The 19,531-nt window shown below is 42.1% G+C and overlaps 1 long non-coding RNA gene across 1 annotated transcript; it reads right to left on the minus strand.

The window, feature by feature from the left end:
* Positions 1-14,109: 14,109 nt before the first annotated feature.
* On the minus strand, positions 14,110-18,178 carry LOC134456358 (uncharacterized). The gene is made up of 5 exons (XR_010036318.1): positions 18,113-18,178; positions 17,123-17,210; positions 16,586-16,666; positions 16,194-16,271; positions 14,110-15,950 (listed from the first exon to the last, which is right to left on the minus strand). It is a non-coding gene; the product is annotated as an uncharacterized LOC134456358 (long non-coding RNA).
* Between the last annotated feature and the right edge of the window lie 1,353 nt (positions 18,179-19,531).

Consider the following 19,531-nt stretch of genomic DNA (forward strand, 5'->3'; position numbering starts at 1 on the left):
GGGTTCGAAACCCACCTGAAGCCATGTTGATTTTCTAAATTATATCATATGCAGCGTTCCTTGGCCGACTTAAAATGCCATGTATATCATTTAGTATGGATGGCAAATGTGCTGAATTACAGATATTGAGGTTGGGGGTTCGAAACCCAGTCAAAGCCATGTTGATTTTCAAAATTACATCATATGCAGTGTTCCTTGGCCAACTTAAAATGCCATGTATGTCATTTAGTATGAATGGCAAATGTGCTGAATTAGGGATATGGGGGTTGGAGGTTCGAACCCCAGTCGAAGCCATGTTGATTTTCAAAATGATATCATATGCAGTGTTCCTTAGCCAACTTCAAATATCATGTATTGTATGTCATTTAATATCAATGGCAAAGGGGTTGGATTACAGATATGGAGGTTGTGAGTTCTAATCCCGCTCGAAGCCATGTTGATTTTCAAAATTATATCATATGCAGTGTTCCTTAGCCAACTTAAAATACCATCTATGTCATTTAGTATATCCCCAAAACGCAGAGCTACAACACTTTCAAAATGGCTGAATCCAAGATGGCTGAATTGTTTGGCCCATAACTTCTGACTGGGTGGATGGAGTTTTTCCAAGATTTCTTTTAGCTTTGTTTTCTCAATAGTACTTTGTTTCATCTCTGCCCCAAAAGGCAAGCCCGCTTCCAGCATTTTCTGTGAGAATGCATTTCTAGTTTTACTTTGTCTTCACTTATCCGTCTTGTGTTGTGCTATGCTGCTACTGCTGTGCTCAAATTTATACAAGGCATGAACAAAATCACAAAAACAGAAAGGTTGAGTGAGTGCACATACGTTACTTTTGTGCACAAACACATCATAAAAACATAACATAACACCTCAGACATATGCATTTTCACCCACCCCACACAGCCACACACACAGTGGAACACCAGGATTAACTTTTGGTAAATTGGTAAATACCTAAAACCAGTTTTTGCAACATGCAAAACATGCAACGTGCAGCCCCTTGTGGCATATCCGCAAAAATGAAATAAATACATTTCGAGTCAATTTCACAGTATAGGTAAGTTGAAAGCTATGTTAAAAAGAAGATATGGGACTTCAGTGGCTTTACCATGTATGGAGTCTTATTTTCTTTTCCATCTTAAACAAACGTTCTCCAAACAATGCTGTGTTCTAGAAGTGTCTGCGTCTTGAGCACAATTGCACATCACAGATTTATTCAACAAATTTTATTTATCTAATTAACTATTTCCCTCTAGAGCATGCCTGTAACTCATCTGTTGTGACATTTACGCACAACACACCATCAGATTGAAAAGGAGCGGAGTTGGTGCTGCTCACATGGTAATTACAAGCCTCAAGGCATCTCTCTGCTATTCATATAACACTAAGCCTCATCAATAATATTTGTTTTACAACTAATGAATGTATTCTCACAAAAATGAAGTGGGCTTTAGTATAAGCACCAGGGGGAGTTTCATATACTCCTCCTCAGATCCATTGCCAAGCTGTCCAGCCTGTTTTATGGTCTTCTTCCCATTGTGATCCAGTCTGTAATTGAACATAAAAAGGTGAAGAATGAAGTGGATTGGAAAGGTTAATGGGGCTTGGAACAAAGGGCAAACAGCGAAGGAAGACTCGGCCAAGCGTATGCTACGGTACTTGAAGTGTCACCTCTAGTCTCCCACCATCAAGGGCTCCACAGATACAAGGAGGAGGGAAACCAATTAAAGCCCAGCTCTAAAAAAGGGGAACCAATTAAAGCCCAGTATCAGCTCAGCTATAGTATAGTATACAGCTCAGTATAGAGAAGGCCCTTTGTTTGGGGCCAGAATTACGAGGCCCCTCTCATCATATATTTTATAATGTCTTCAATACAGTACACATATATCTATCAAACCACCCCCTCCCTCCACCCCTCTTTCCTTTCCTTTCATTTCAATTAATTTAATTTCAGAGGCCTGGAAGATGGCTGCTGTAGTAGCCAAGAACAGTCCGTGTGAGAATAAAAGGAATAGAGGTGATGACTGGCAGAGCGATAGGCAAGGTTAGATGCATGGCGATGCGTGATGTATTCCATTGACATTAAACTGTATTGTACTCTAATGCCTCATTATTGCTTAATAATTTGTATAGTACTGTAGTGGAAGATCATATGACACACAGATCAACGACTTTGTACACCACAGTGTTGTGCTTCCCTTGCTTACATCCTGATTTCATGTTCAGTTTTCTCACACACCCAGGGAGGGTAGCAGAGCAATGGTTATTTTTTCTGCATCACCGCAAACAAACGTCAAAACTATTGGATTGTTTTCACACAATGTAGCAGTATGAGGCATTGGGTTTCTGCCCTCAGAGAGAACAGCTGCATGTATTGATAACTACAGTTTTGTATATGGAAGAAACAATCCCAATAAACAAACTCTTAGTCTTATTATTCAAAAACAAAAGCAATATACTCCATTGCCCACCGGACAAAAAATGTAAATGTTCTTCAAGGCTTATGGTAGTACTAGAACGTCATTCCCTATAGAGTTTGTGTTCTTTTCTCAGGTGTGCTTTCCTTTTAGCCTGGTAAACCAGCGCCACCCGCTGGACGCCAAAGTTTTTCAGCTAGCGAGTGGGTCTGGCCTCGGATCTGAGAACGTTTGAACGCTGTGCCCTGAGTCTGGCAAAACCTATCACAACGCAGCGATTTGTTTTGAATCAAAGCGGGCGGGGTTTTAAGGGAGTGACGACGAACTTCGCAACACCGTTGGGAAAGCACATCAACGGCAAAGATCACTGATTGGTCAGAGTGCCGGCACGGTTTGAAAAAACAACAGGTTGTTCTCATCAACAATCTTCGGAGGTATCGTTCATCGGAGCCAGACTAAATTACTCCGGTCTCACATTTAGGCTGGTTTATCAGGCTACTTTCCTTTAGGTATCTAACAAGTCTTTCCAGATATTTAGTACCCCATGGTCTTAAAGGTCTGTTGCCTCCTCTCTGTGCTCTTACAAACACTGTTTATGTGTTCTCAAGGTCTCTTTATAACTTTCTTAACTTATTTTCTTGTCTTCTCTCTTGGTTTCTCTCGCTGTCTCTGTCTGTCTCTGTCTCTGTCTCTGTCTCTCTCTCTCTCTCTCTCTCTCTCTATCTATCTCTCTCTCTCTCTCTCTCTCTCTCTCTCTCTCTCTCTCTCTCTCTCTCTCTCTCTCTCTCTCTCTCTCTCTCTCTCAATTTCAAAAGCCCTTTATTGGCATGACAAAACTAAAGTTTGCATTGCCAAAGCATAGTACAAGTACAGAACATGTAGTAATAATAAGTATCAATAGTAACAATAATGTAGTAAAATAATACAAACATATGTTGTAAAATAATAAAAACATATCAATGAAAGAAGTGTGTGTGTGTGTGTGTGTGTGTGTGTGTGTGTGTGTGTGTGTGTGTGTGTGTGTGTGTGTGTGTGTGTGTGTGTGTGTGTGTGTGTGTGTGTGTGTGTGTGTGTGTGTGTGTTCTTGTGTGTGTTCTTTTGTGTGTGTGTTCTTGTGTGTGTGTCTGTGTGGGTCTCTTTGCGTGTGTGTGTCTGTGTGTGTTTGTGTCTCTCTGTTTGTCTGTGTGTGTGCGTCTGTGTGTTTGTGTACGTGCACGCGTATATCCATCCACAGTCCTTGAGTGTGTTTCAGTGAATATACGTGAGGCACATAAGCATAAGGTATTTAACCCTTGTAAGGTGTTCATTTTGACCTATTTTCAGTTTCTAGCTTGAGAAAAATAGTATCAGTTATTATTCTTTCACACTGAGATTCACTGGCTTTGGCTCATTTTCAGTGAGGAACATGAATCTGAAAAAAAGTTTAACCCCCCCCCTGCACATTTCTATTACACAGGACGTGTTCCCGGGTCATTTTGACCCCTATCACTTTGGGGGGCTTATACATCAATATTTTCTAACCTCTCTGATACAACAGTGATCCCATGTTGAGTAGACAAGGCAGAGGGTGAAGTATGTCGAAAAAGGAGTGCAGATATTGTTCGGTCCTTCAGTTGTGCATCAACGTTTCAACCTTGCGCGATAAGAGCACTAGTGGTTCAATCCGAGAGCTTGGATTGAGTTTACTCACTTCCTTCACCGTCTCCTCATCTTTCTCTCTCTGTATCTCCTACTCTCAAAAACATAAATAAACAAAAGATCACTGGCAGGGTGAGGGGAACATGAGGGTGAATATGAGCTATTATTTTTTCCATGTTTCATTATTTTTCCATGTCCCCGGGTCAAATTGACCCGAATACCTTCTATTTAACCAAAACACAAACACCTTACAAGGGTTAAAGAATGTTCATATGGACATAGTATACAGTATGCACTGTATATGTACTTACATAGAGTTTTTGGCTCTGGCTCAGGAGGAAGGACAAAACGTTGGGGAAGAACACCTAACCTAACCCCAGACAACAGCCGCAGGGGAAACACCTATCAGCTGCAGGGGGCTGTCAGTGACAGTGTCCCTGTCACTGCCCCGCCACCACGAAACGTTTCAGGATTAAAGGGGTGACTGATGACCCTGCGGTTGACCCATGGGCACCGGAGAGGATGTGACAGGCAGCAATGCCCAGCAGGACGTAACACCTTCCTGTACAAATCCCACATAATGTTAAATTCCCTGCAGAAAGCCATAATTAACCACAGAACTAGGAGGCATATTTAGTGGTGTAGCACGGCCAGCCATTCATAAATACATGACTTAAACATGCTGTTTGCTCTTCCATCTCCCTAATTTCTCACCTCTTCCCCTCCATTACCACAGTGGCCTGGTGCTGGTGGCGGGTGGTCTAATTGAAAACCAGAGAGAGATCTTGCACAGCGTATACATTTGCAGCCAAAGGCTCCTCATCTGGAACCCCATTTCATTGAATTGGCTTGGTGAGCCGGCAGTAGTGGGGGTGGAGGGATGGTGGTGGATGATGGTGCTGGGTATTAGAGCTCATTGACTGTCGAATTGGGTTCACAGTTCATTTTGTTAAAAACACATTTGCCTTCATTTTCCGATGCACATGCCAATATACGGGATGGATTAAAGGTGAGTGTGAGCATGAGATGATGAGGCTTTAGGGGTTGCTGTCTCAAAGGCTTCTTGTTATTTCAGCATCAGTGCAATTATCATGATTTTAGACGCATAGAGCCAGTCACAGTTAATGACACTGTCTTGATTCTGTTAATGTTTCATACAAACACACTACACACACAGACACACATGTACACACATACATGCACGCACGCACATACACACACACATGCAAGCATACACACACACGCACACACACACATACACACACACACACACACACACACACACACACACACACACACACACACACACACACACACACACACACACACACACACACACACACAGTCCAATTGAAATGCAGTTTAGTGTGTGTATTTATGAAGAATTAATGGGACAGATACTAATTCTCCTCAGTGGTGTAACGCGCTCAACTCAAACAAAGTAAACAACTGGGTGCTCATTCCTCAAGAATATATGAAATAAAGAGCAGGACAGCACTCCAAGTTTTGTGGTTTATTGCCCGTCAGACGGTTCGGTGTTAACCTTCTTCAGTGTCGGGCCCGAAACGTCTGACGGGCAATAAACCACAAAACTTGGAGTCCTGTCCTGCTCTTTATTTCATTTTTTCATACAGACACTAATTCTAAAATTGGAACAAAGTGCTGTTTAGAGGATCAGCATATACCTCCTCCAGACCCAGCCAAGCAGGAGTGTTGGCTTTTGGGCATGTGCCATCGTCACACACACACACACACACACACACACACACACACACACACACACAGCTCCTGCATCAGTAGATGCTGTGCTCCCAGCATCCCCAGTGGGGCTGGCTGGCATCGTGGTCTGTGAGCCTGTGGCCAGTGCAGGGATAAATCCTGGCTCAGTGATGCCAAGCTCTTAAAACTCTTTAATTACATCCATGAACCTTCATTCACACCTTCCTACAACCACAGTCTGCTGGTGAAACCCAAAGGATTGACTGGGGAAAGAAGTGTAAATAAATACACAACATGCAGTGAAATGGCCGAAGGTATAGAGAAAGGGAATGAGAAAGGAATGGAGGGAAGGGAAGTGATGAATAAGGAAGAGAAAGACATTGGGGAAAGATGGAGGGAAAGGTGGAGAAATGGATGGATGAGCGATGGAGAGGCCCCTGGAAATGCCTCCTGCTATCTATCGTGGTCTATGTGTAGAAGGGCTAGATGGTGTTGAAGAGATATCGGCGTGACAGGAAGGGAGGTAGGAGAGATGGAGAGAGAGTTCAAGGGAGATAGGGAGAAAGAGTTTGAGGGAATGTAAGGTACAGAGATTATGGGGAGGATGGAGGGAGGTATAAGGGGAGATGGAGAGAGAGATGGAGAAGGCGTATGGATGAAGGGAAGGAAAGAGAGTTGACAGCATACCTGTCAACTTTGAGCTACCAAAAATTGGAAAAATTCCAATATTTTAAGCCAAAAATTGGGGAATTTTCAATAGGCCAAATCCTGAGAGTCATCGGGACGACATTGACAGATGGCCAGTCCTGTCCAAAATCCTTCCACAGCGCACGTTTTAAAAGGAGCATAAATGTGGGAAAAGCCAGAAACAAGACAGACGTGTAGATGGGCAGAGGCCGACACCAGCCTTAACAGCCAGCCATTGAACCCCTGCCAGCCAGCCAGACATATTTACTCAAGAGACAGGGAGAGTCTCGACTCAATCAAAGAGGTTTTATGTTGCTGCTGAGTTCATCACTGCCTGGAATAAATAAACATGGGCCTTCTTCTCTCTGCACTTAACCACATCCTACATGCCTAAGCTGCCAACCTCAACTTTTCAACCCTCATGCTTTACTTAAGTATAGAGTAGGTTTACTGAATAGTATGTCTGTATCTGCTGATATACCCACTCTGTATACTAAAAATAAATAGAATAGGAAGGCACACCTCTACACCTCTGGTAAACGAGTACTGTACTTACTATGTCTTTGTGGGAATATTTTATCCTTGTTTCAAGTAAGCATCTCCAAGCTCTGCCAGTGTACTGCAAGTAGTTTGTGTTCTTGGTTTTTACTAAAGAATGATATGCAGACAACCGCCCTCCACTTTCCCATTATTTTAGATTTGGACAAGCCATATTACACCCTCTTTCATTTTGTGTGGATTTAATGAAGAACGAAAATCTGTTCTAAAAAATCGATCTATACAACATAAAATATTTTCTATCCTCTCATTTATAACTGAGGACATTTTCTGGTCCCAGTCGTCTACACTAAAATTGGTTATTGACAATTTCAGATGAATGTATTGCGAGATTGGAGAAATGAGTGCAATATAGCTAGTGAGTTGAACGTGAGGGTACCAGGATGAACTTGCCATGGAGGACATTTCTCACACGTGTGAGAGTGACACATAATTGAAATAAAGACCTATTCGTATAACTACCTTACTTAATTACGTCAAATACCCCTCAGTAGAGCTTTGACAAAATATGACAAGCTTAGGCAGTGGATCTGTTTTATAGTAGATCCATGCAGTAGGCCTGGACGATGATGCCATCATTACAGCATGCATAGGCAAAGATTATGCAATAAAGCATCAACAAACTAACATTGAAACAAACCTATAAATAAACTATAGATGCACCGGATCCAAGATCCGGTTCCAGATCCGTCAGGATAATAGGGTTTTTCACAGGGTCCGGATCCGGCAGGATCTTAAGCAGTGGATCCGGTATCTGGTAGGACCGTAAAAATCAGGATCTGGTGCATCTCTAGTTTTTACGTAGCCTAGGCTTTTCAGTCAGTATTTCACAACCCCAATCACTGCATGGAGTGAAAGCCCTTTGGAAGCGGCCGTTGCAGGCAGTGTGGCAGTAAGTCAATGAGCCTAAAAAATAGTTTGAGCCAACGTAATAAATAGGGCCCACGTGTGCGAGTAGGCTATGTGTTTCAACCCTTTCGTAGGATCCGGTATCCGGTTCCGGATCCGACAGGATCTTAAGCAGTGGATCCGGTATCCGGCAGGATCCTAAAGATTAGGATCCAGTGCATCTCTAAAATAAGCAAATTAATACGATAGGAATCTAGATATGTGTAGTGGCTCATCAGTTACACCTCCAAATCCTGTTCTCTCTTGGAACCAGCTGCTTGCTCAGACACCAATCCGAAAGGTGTGTGTGTGTGTGTGTGTGTGTGTGTGTGTGTGTGTGTGTGTGTGTGTGTGTGTGTGTGTGTGTGTGTGTGTGTGTGTGTGTGTGTGTGTTTGTGTGTGTGTGTGTGTGTGTGTTTTTGTGTGTGTGTGCACGTGTTTGCTCAACAACTCAGTCCCCCCGCCCCCCCACGCCTCTCTGTAAGTGTGCCTGTCATTGCCATGCATTTGGCATCTGTCCAGGTGACACCTGTGATTCTGCAGTGCATGTATGGAAGTTGAGAGCCAGAATTTGTGTGTGTGTGTGTGTGTGTGTGTGTGTGTGTGTGTGTGTGTGTGTGTGTGTGTGTGTGTGTGTGTGTGTGTGTGTGTGTGTGTGTGTACATATGAAAGCATTAAGCTGTGTAAGTCATGCTAGTGTCATGACTGTGTGGCCATCTGTTTTTCATTAGAGTGCATATAACACTTTAAATGGCCTGCTGTTCACCCTCTCTTATCCTGTAATAAGAACGACAAATGTCCTCAATTACCCACAAAAACAATGCAGGGTAACACTTCCAAATAAGGGGCCATAATTAACAGTAAAGTAGCTACAAACTAATCCTTAAGTAAGGGTTAATAATCATTACTTAATGCCACATTAGACACATATTAATTGTTATTAATGCATGTGTTGAACATTAGTAAGCAGCTACTTAACTATTAGATAACTATTACCTTGTGTTACAAGTTAATAGCATATTATTATTTACCTAATAGATAATTAAGGGCACAGTTAATAGTTAAGTGGCTATCAGGTCATACTTAACTAAGGACCAAAATTAACACTTACTTAATACAAAAGTAAGGCATAACTAATGGTTAATTAATACATAAATATTGGGGTTTGGGACCCTTATATTAGAGTTTGCTGAGGATAATTAATGGTTAATTAACAGATAGATATTGGCGTTTGGGACCCTTATATTAGAGTTGGCTGAGCATACCTAATTGTTAAGTAATTAATCTACTGTGACATCTAGTTTTCACTCGTTCAAATCACTGTAATAGTGGCAACAGGAGCCATTATATAGCAAGGATTAGACGTACACTTCTCAATGATGATGGGGTGATGAGATGTAATTTTTTCATATACCACTTATTCGTTTTAATGGTAAAAACCCTACAATAAATGCAGAACATTATGAAGAGTAATAGTTTTGAAGCGAAACTAAACCATTCCTTTGTGATAATTAAGTTAATGTTTGAGAATATTAGCTCCAAGAAGTGCAGTGCATGATGGGTACACAATCTACAGACAACAATATTTCGGTATTATTTATTCATTAGATATGCCTTTCTTTTGTATTAAGTAAGTGTTAATTTAGGTCCTTAGTTAAGTGACTTAATAGCTACTTAACTATTAACTGTACCCTTACTATTAGTTCAAGAATTACATGCTATGAACTGGCCATAATTAACAGCAAATTAGCTATAACCAATACTTTAGTAAGGGTTAATAATCACTAGTTAACACTGTGGTCTCTCCTCAGTGCTCTTGAACATAACAGACAGATTTTACTCTGCACATCACAGTGACTTCTGGAGGACATGACGCCAGTGAGCCAATAGTTGCTCTGGACCAAGTACACTGAGGGATGACAGGACACCTTTGAGACACCTTTCTTATTTATCCTGTTCATGAGGACATAAAACATCAATACAATACAATACAACATGTACAGGGGTTGGACAAAATAACTGAGACACCTGTCATTTTAGTGTGGGAAGTTTCATGGCTCAAGTGGACCAGCCTGTTGGCCAATCTTCATTAATTGTACATTAGACCAGTAAAGCGAAGTGTGTCGATTAGCAGGGTAAGAGCACAATGTTTCTCAAAATTTTGCAATGCATACACCCACACAGCATTAGGGGTGACAAAAAGGAGAAATTCTTGGGTGCGTGTGTAACTGTTGCATCTTTGACCGAGACAGCAAGTCTTTGTGATGTATCAAGAGCCACGGTATGGTATCCAAGGTAATGTCTACATACCACCAAGAAGGATGGACCCAGGGCTGGTCTGACAGTATGGCATACCGGGCATTTTCCCAGTGGGCCGACGCCCCTCTTTCTTTACAAAAGAGACCGGCGGCCCACGATGTCATGTTGACGGCCCTCGGCCAGGGCGGTTCTAAGGGGTGGCAGGGGGTGGCATTTGCCAGAAATATGATATGCCAGCCCAGGAGCCCCCTCAGATATAATAGACTCTAGCCCCCAAAAAAACGTGTAATAACGAACGAAATCGCAAATAGCGGTTCAACAAAACATCTTTTCCCCCCTCACACTCTTTGATGCATGTTACACATCATGGCTCTGAACTGGGACATGTGGGGTACCATTCGAAGGCGTACATTCCCCTCTTTCCAATGGTATACATGATATTCAGTTGCTATGTACATTACGACAACAATGACACATAGAAGCAGATGTGTGATTTTATATCATAAGGAAGACAAAGTCCCATAGAAAATGCACTGTATTTCATTCATTTGGTTTTCCTTTTCCAAGTTGAATGTGTACCAATGAAGATTTGTAAGTATATGCCTATGCTCTATAGTCCATGTGATAAATATATAGATTTGTTATGATAGGCTAAATGGAGATTAATGGTAAACTTTATGGTTAATTCCTGAGACTTCATTTTATTCCTCCTGTACATTCTGCTCATTTTTAAGGCCAAAATATTCACAGGCATGTGCTAATTGCTGTCTTTGTGGTGGAATGGTGCTGTTGGTGATTCTGTAGAGTAGTCAGTGAGTAGCCACTTAGCATATTATAGTTACTTATTTCAAGAAGACGCTTTTGCACACCTCTGTGGTTGGGCTGGTGGGGTTGTCATTCAAGTGTAAAGAAATCCTGCACACTGTCCATTCCACCAACAAACTTTAATACAACATTTCGGTCATCTGAACTTCTTCAGAAAAAGTTTGTTGGTGGAATGGACAGTGTGCAGGATTTCTTTACACCTGAATACCAATAAATATACATTTGAATATTAAGTTTAAGTATTGTATTATTTGTAGTTAATAATTTATCCCTCTGTTCTTGTCTAGTCAAGCCAGACTGTTGAGGCAGAAGTTAACTACTTTTGCCTCCCAGACTGTACATTGCAAACCTTTTTAAACCACTATCTGAAGCAAGACGCTCCAAACCCAATAGTGAAGGTCTACAGTATGTGCCTAACATTAGAATAAGTATGTGCCCCCCTCTCTTTGTGTGTGTCCAAGGAGCTGATTGGACTGAAGGGTGCAGATAAGGGCAGTTCATCCCCAGCTGCTAGGGGCTCTCTTCTCTCAACTTCCAGGTTTTCTGCCAGCTTACATGACCAATTCATAGATTAATTTTACATAAACAATTGAACATTAAATCACTGCACGTATGGTGGGGTTTTTTGGTACCTGAAAGAGAGGGTTTTTTTCCGTTAGAAGACATTAGTTACGTCAATTTAATGGCGGCGCTCCGCTAATTATCGGTATGTGGGGCCGGTCTGAGCCAAAAAATGCCCGGGCCGTTTTGTTCTCCCAGTCCAGCCCTGGGTGGACCACATCCAACAGGACTGACTGGACTCAAGAGGAAGCTGCATGCGTGGATTACCTCGATTAGTTTGCGGAGGCGAGAGAAAAGGAGAGAGAGAGAGGAGAGACTGTGATTGTGGAATCGTGTGTGTCCATCTGTTCAAAGCGAGGGCATGCAGGTGGCAAACGCACGCTGAGCAAAACAAGCCAATAAGCTTTCGGTGTGGCAGGCTTGGGCAAGCGGTTAAGGCGTCAGACTTGTAGCCCAAAGGTTGCTGGTTCGACTCCCAACCCGCCAAGTTGGTGGGGGGAGTAATTATCCAGTGCTCTCCCCCATCCTCCTCCAAGGCTGAGGTACCCTGAGCATGGTACCGTGTCGCCGTACTGCTCGCACTGATCCCGCTGCACTGCACATAGTACCATCCCGCCGCACTGCATGGGTGAGGCATGAATGCAATTTCGCTGTGTGCTATGGAGTGCTGTGTCACAATAATTGGAGTTGGAGTTTCCCAGTTGGACTTTCACTTCACTTAATTTTTTGCCTGATTATCATTGACGGGTGCAACGCTGAAGGTGTTGCGTCACTAGGAGGGCGCGGCCTGTCTACCTCATTTTACCCTCTCTGATCGGACTGTCACAGTTATCAGCAAGGAGAGTAGATATACAGGAGGGCTTACTGACGTCATAACAGCGTAGTACGAAATGATGGCGAGGGGAGTACGGAAATGTTCTTCTTCTTCTACGGTCAGTATTGGAAGCATCAGGGAAGCATGCAATGCCACTTCCGCGAGGGTCGGAGTGTGGAACAGGTCATAGGACAGCGTGAATGTTTGTCAGCTGTCCTTAATTACCCCCTGCAATTACTGCTGACCAACAGCTGCAGTTAATTTGGCCACAAACTGAACACTGACAACCGGATATCCTCTTTCGGCACATTTTCGCGGAGCTTCCGGATTTCGCGGGGTACGGATATTGTATCCATCACGGTCCCGCACCCACTGACCATGCGCAAGGGAGTTAGTTTTCCATTCGCTCGTGTCCTCAGGCAACGCCCCCGACAGATTGTTCTTCTGGGTGCATCCCAATATGTGACCTTGCCTCCTCCACTTGTGCTTGTCTCCTCGTCCCGCCTCCTGGCCCCTCCTCCGTGGAGAAAACGATAAAGTTTCCCAGCTGTCAGCCTCGCCACAACAACTTTTGAGGGACTGTTTTTCATTCACCATCCCAATTGCAAATGAGAAAAAGACTTTACAATTGAGCTTTTGCAAGATATTGAAATATAATGCTGTTGTCAGTGATGTCATCATGACGAGAAGCAAATGGAGGAGGCAAGTGGAGGAGGCAAGGTCGCATATTAAAACGCACTCTCTGTGTCGACTTTCTTTGGTTATCAGATTCATCAGTCGAGGCGAGATGGCAGAGGACGAACCCTCTAGTAAGAAACAAAAATACTACAAGACTAATTTTACACCAGAGTAGGCCTATGCTAAAGCATATTCCTACCTCAGGTGAATAATGATACACTGTTTGCAACTGCAAAGAAGATTTTAGCACATTAATAACTATTCAATGAGAGGAAAGAGGAAATAAAGAGAAGAGGAGAGAAAAATATTAAACAAAGTAGAAAGTAGGCTATGCCATATAAATGTAGGCCTACAGTAGGCTAGATAACTAACCTTAAAATCAGATGGAAAAAAATGCTTTCAGTTTCTTTTATTTTGTTTAAACTATTAGGGATGGTCATACTTTGAATGGAGGCTGCCATTTGGTAGCATTTTGGTTTAAATACCATTCGTTTTCTTACCCAAGGCACAACAAGAAGACTCTTTGAGACCTTAGAGACATATTTTATGATAATAATGGTCCAGCATAGGCTACTGCAATAGGGCTACAGTATTTAGGGCCTAGGCCATTGAGTGACATAAAGGCAATCAGAAGAGTTTACACTCAGTTGTAAACCTCACATGGAGTCGGTCGATAATGACTTAAGTAGGGAGTGGCGTCACCTATTTTCTTGAATTCTTGCAACTGCATTTTTGATTACTATCCATCATCACAACAGTTTTTGTGTAGATAAACTATCTCCCTGACATCAGTTTTTGGAACTTGGGATGTCTGCATAAATGACCCCGCTCGGTCGCTTTAGGGTTAAACTGCTCCTAATTAGCGGAGCGCAAGTTGGCTGAACAGCCACAGCTGTCCTCAACGCAGCCGATGTGTGTGAGCGGCAAAACTCAAACGCAGGTGCTTTTACCCAGATAGCAAAAATGTTCTGGGCTTTTTATGGCCCAGAAACCTTTTTTCATACTGGCAATATGTCGCAATACGTCGGGGTTACTCCCGGGCCTAAAACGGCCCACAAGATTTTGCCGGAATCATGCCAGAAAGCAGCCAGTAGAATGCCAAGAACGTTCGACAGAGTGCCGGCACCTTACCAGATGTTTACCAGAAGACCCAGAAATGGCCCATGAGCCTACCACAAGATTGCCAGAACCCTGCCGATTAAAACCCATAAATATGCCGGAATATATTTAACCTTCACAATAATAATAATAATAACAATAAAGAATAAAACCCACAAAAAATCATGCAAATTGGCCATTTATTATCTTTAGTAGGCTACAACAACATTCATTCATTCAATAGATTTTGGAAATTGAAAATGTATGACATTTTAAAGTAGAATTTTCAGAAAAGAAAACAAAATTATCAAAATACCTTTTTTTTTAAACTCACAGCCTATGTTTTAAATGGAATTTTCCAAAAAACAAACCAAATGATTAACACCTTTCTTAACATATCCCTCTGAGTTTTTAAAAAAAACTTTCAGAAAACAAACAAAATAAACATTTTGTAACTCATAAACCTTAGATATCGGTTAGAAGATATCGGTGAGAAAAACGCACAAGACCTTGAGGTCGTACATTGTATTTTCTTCTATGAACATGTGAAGAGTTCAGATGCAAAACCCCCCTAACTCCATTTCAGAAGACCTGCACTTCTATATTTTTAGAAAACCCTGTTGTTGGTTTGGTTAACATTCATGTACTTGATAATACATATAAATAGTTACATTACATAAATAAAATTTAAAAAATATGCAATTTTGATAGCTTTGTATTGAATAAAAATGAATTAATATTATTTTCTGAAAAGGCACTTGGGGGGGTTTTGCATCTGAACTCTTCATGTGTTAATCATATAGACAAACATGTCAAATACATACAGTCAGGGTGCGGTTTGTAGGGGGGGATGGGGGGATTGTCCCCTCTTCTGGTTTTGATATTGTCACTTTTTCCACATGATTTTAATCATAGTTTAATGTAACTCCATTGATATTGCTTGACATCTGAAACACATCCCCCTTCTGGTTTTCTGACAAATCGCACCCTGCATACAATATAAAAAGTTGAGTCCTTTCCTGAGACGTTCTGCAGTCAGGGAGCTCCTGAGACATTTGACCCACAGGTACCAAACATACTTTTTAAGGTGACATCTTTGTCTAGATGTGTTAATTCAGCACTGTGGCATAAATCATCCATATTCAATTACAAAATACATCATAGTGAAGCGAATGGGTATACAAGACTGACTATCAAATTTTAAAATATCTTCCCACAACAAAGTTCCTCAAAATTGACAAAGGTGTTCCTCCAAAAAATGGATGAAGTCAAGCCACTGATGCAGCCTTTTCGATCTTGGCTACTTTGAGCGTGTGTGTGTGTGTGTGTGTGTGTGTGTGTGTCTGACCTAGTTCATAGTCCAGTGTGTTTGTGTGTGTACTGTAGCATGCATGTGTGCAGGTGTTTGTTGCTGCTTGGGATGCCATTGTGGTTCGGATGAAGGCACACCACACCTGGGGAGTAAGTCAATGCTGAAGGACAGGACTTGCGTAGGTGGGGCATGATGGTGGAATCATTGCAGTGTGTACCGATTCAGATTATTTGCCAACATCACCAGTGACTCCCATCTTGTTTGAGAGTGCGTGTATGTGTGTGCACGTGCGCCTGTGTCTTTGTGCATGTTTATATGCCAGTGTGTGTGTGTGTGTGCACGCGCTGGGCATAAAAAGGGCAAATGTCTGACATTCCGTTCTTGGTCTGTGCTTCTCCTCTTCCTCACCCCATCTCAGTCTGCTGCCAGGTACAGCCACCTCTTCGTAAGATGTTCCACCTCCTAGTGGGTGGCCTGGATGCATCTCTCTATTTCTCTAAAACGTAAAGATACAAAAATAGCATTGAATCAGCAAATTTCAATGACAATTTCACCTGCAACAACATTCTTGAACTCTAATCCCTGGAACCACATTGCCATTGAGATTTGTAAATACAGTTCATTTTTTCATGGGACAACAATAAATAAATTTCACTTTGACACATTGAATAGTAGCCAGCGCATAACAATATAGCTACTTCAATTCAACTTCAGAATGCATCCATGTAAATCAACTTACTGCTTGAGGATGTCTGTCTGGCCCTATGACGAAAGCCCCCCTTTTGGTCCCTGGCTGGAACGTGGCACATGGACTGACCTGTAACGAGAGTGAGATCAAATGTCAAATGTTTATGTCCTGCTGTACATATACACAGGGTTAAAAAGTTCAGTATTATGCAAATTATATTATTTCACTGATTTACCTAAATAATCAAGAAAAACGAAACAAAAAATTGGCATAAGTTTGCTTGTAGCACATGCACACTCAGAAACATAGGCGGGCGGGCACGCGCACACACACACATTTGATTTTTATGGACTGACCTTATATGAGAGTGGTAATCAAATGCTTGTTTTTTACTAAAGATAATTCACATGATTTCCTTTATTTGATGTAGAAGATCAACTTACTGTTTGAGGATCTCTGTTGATCCATGTCACTGGAAATTCCTCTCAGGTCCCTGGCCTGAAGACGTGGGCTCATGGACTGACCTGTGACAAGATCAATAGTCAAATTTTTGGGTCATTCTAGGTATAGGGGTCTGTTCACTTTCACTGTCCAGTCTGTTCCTACAGTTAAACACAGGGCTGTTAATTAACTTTTTTCACCACCAGCCAAAATGGCAAGAATCTTACTAGTCAAACACACACTTAATAATGAGTCAAAGTGGCTAGTAAGTTGGTCTTTTCTCATAAGCAGGTGCACTTTGGCTCAAGGAAATATAGTTGCTTAAAATTATGGTCAGACTTAGCTCCAGTTGTGGCTGCTGATAAGGCCTGCCAAAGATTCCAAGGCACACTGATGATGGTGAAGTTAAAAAGCCTTTAATTAAACCCTTTAAGACTTTATCACTAGCTGGAGCAAAGTCTGACCATAATTTTAAGCCCTTTTTATACATACAATAGACACCTTTATTGTGTATAATTTTCTTATGTAAATCAACTTACTACTTGAGGATCGCAGTCTGTCCTCATGTTGTAGAGCCTCCTCTTTGGTCCCTGTCCATCACCCGTGTTAGTGAGCTGATGGATCCTCCTGTGACAAGAGTACAATGTGATGGACTATTTTATTGCAAATCTGATATTTCTGTAAATCACATTACCTCGTGCATGTGTCTAATAAAAAGGGCAGCTACTTTATGTCCTCAAAGATATATTATTTCAAGTACCGGTATGTCACAAACTGCCCTCTGATTTCGTCTGATAACGACATCAGAAACGGGTGACTATTTTGCATCGGTAAAGCGATGTGGACTCGAGAATACTGTAGAACTAGAGCTCAGGGTAAAGCAATAAGCCGTGACCTGCCATTGCTGCAGGTGGAATTTGAAGCCCATCACCGGTGAATTCCGCGCAAGATGGATTTTGAACAGGCTCACGTTAAACACCACATTACGCTAACGTCCAAGCCAGCCCATCAGAGATTTTACAAAAATAATTTCTGAATCCAAACCTCAGCAGGCAGCTGAAATCTAAAACGGGCTGTCTCAAGCGTGTAAATTTACAATCGCAAACGAAAACAAAAACCAAAGGCCATGACAGCACACCAACGAATTAAATTAAGAATATAGTCTTTGCATATCAGTCATCTAGTATTAGCTCTAAACACTGACGTTTGCCTAATGTCCGAAAAGGATAGCTGCCATCTATGCTAGCTAGGGTCGTGTCCTCCAAACAAGTTAAAGCCCTGACATGACATAACATGAATTAGTACGTACTGAAACGCCTGTCAAGAGACCTAATACTTAGTCTTATTTAGTCATGAACAAACAACTGAAATACCGTAGGCTAGATGTTAGCTATCTCCAAGCCAAGGGAAAATTTACCTCAAGAAATGTTGCCTCAGCTTAGCACAGGTAAATACAACAAAGAGCAATGTAGCTATTAAGTGAGCAGTATAATTAGGCACAAGTAGGCTATAACAATCGTTTTACTTACCTTAATACAAAATACACAGCACAATATCCTAGTTGAGCAGATAGTACATCAAGTCCAGGTTTATTAGACTACTAGGTGCCGCCGAAAAGATTCCCAGGATGAAGTAGGTCTCACGTAAATGAGCATGCGTGTCAACCGTCTCCGTAGGGCAGGGCCGCTGTCATCTTTGCTTGGCCCTAGGTTTCAAAAAAAGCCCCCCACCCGAACAAAATGTTTTCTGGTAATATTCCAACTTGCCGGGAAAGAACCATAAAGTAACTGTAGCTCCGCCCTCCTGCACAACCGATTTCGTTATTTGGGTGGCATTCCAGTGAAAAGCCAGAATATCTCTGGCATCATTCCTACTTTGCCATTGATTTGCCGAAATCAATCGAAATCGTACAGTCACCAGAGAAATGCCAGAAAGACCCAGAAAGATGCCGGAAGACTTTGCTATCTGGGGAGTTAGGTTCAGGTTGCTTCGGTCGGTTTTGGAAAGACGCTGAGACGCACACAAAAGCTTGCTGTGCTTGACCTCAATAATTTGGAAATACTATACTAACGTGACGCTGGGAACCTGGAGAGGGAGCTGGTAAGCACTTGTGATTTTAATTTACTTCGTGGTAGAACTGGTCATTTGTGGCGAGACGTCAAGTGTCATTCAAACCGCATCTCACAACAGTGTATTGTTTGTGTGGTAGCGTTGGACAGTTTTCTTCCTTTGTTTCCCACTCTTTGTAACGTTGTAATGTTAATGGCCGGGCACAAGTTGGCGTGATGCCTTTATTACCTCCGCCAGGAGGTTATGTGATCGCCCGATTTCTGTGTTGGCATGTCTGTCCGTCTGTCGATCGCCCAATTTCTGTGTTGGCATGTCTGTCCATCTGTCGCTCTGTTCGTTCGCTGCTAGGCCTAGGCCTATTTCTGGCTGCCACAAGGTGGATGAGGTGAATTGAGCAATGACGGGACGTGCCTGCCAACACACAATGAATGAACAATGTCACTAGGCTATAGCGATGGGATCTAATAATTTCCAGTATAGTCCTACATATTCCACATTATAATGACTACAGTAGGGCCTATATGGCATGACCAAACATTTGCCAATCCCCTAATGACAGGTGAACTATAGCCTACTAAAGCTAACCAGGTGACATAGGCCTACATCCTAGCTTCCTAACATTGAAGGTTAGCTTATCTGAACACAATGGTAGGCCTGAGCTATATAGGGCCTAGGCCTGCATGGATCACACCACACCATGTCACAAATATTAGAACAAATTCAGCTTCCCTGGTCTGCATTCTCTGAGTGCATTTCTAGTTCACACATAATTCACAAAGGTTAGAACTTGAAAACAAAACCGAACAAAAATCCAAGCAAAATCGTCAATTTGACATATTATTTGGTCAAATGCAATGTAGGCTATCAGCATATTACAT

The sequence above is a fragment of the Engraulis encrasicolus genome, chromosome 10 (assembly GCF_034702125.1).
Source record: "Engraulis encrasicolus isolate BLACKSEA-1 chromosome 10, IST_EnEncr_1.0, whole genome shotgun sequence".
Lineage (NCBI taxonomy): Eukaryota > Metazoa > Chordata > Actinopteri > Clupeiformes > Engraulidae > Engraulis > Engraulis encrasicolus.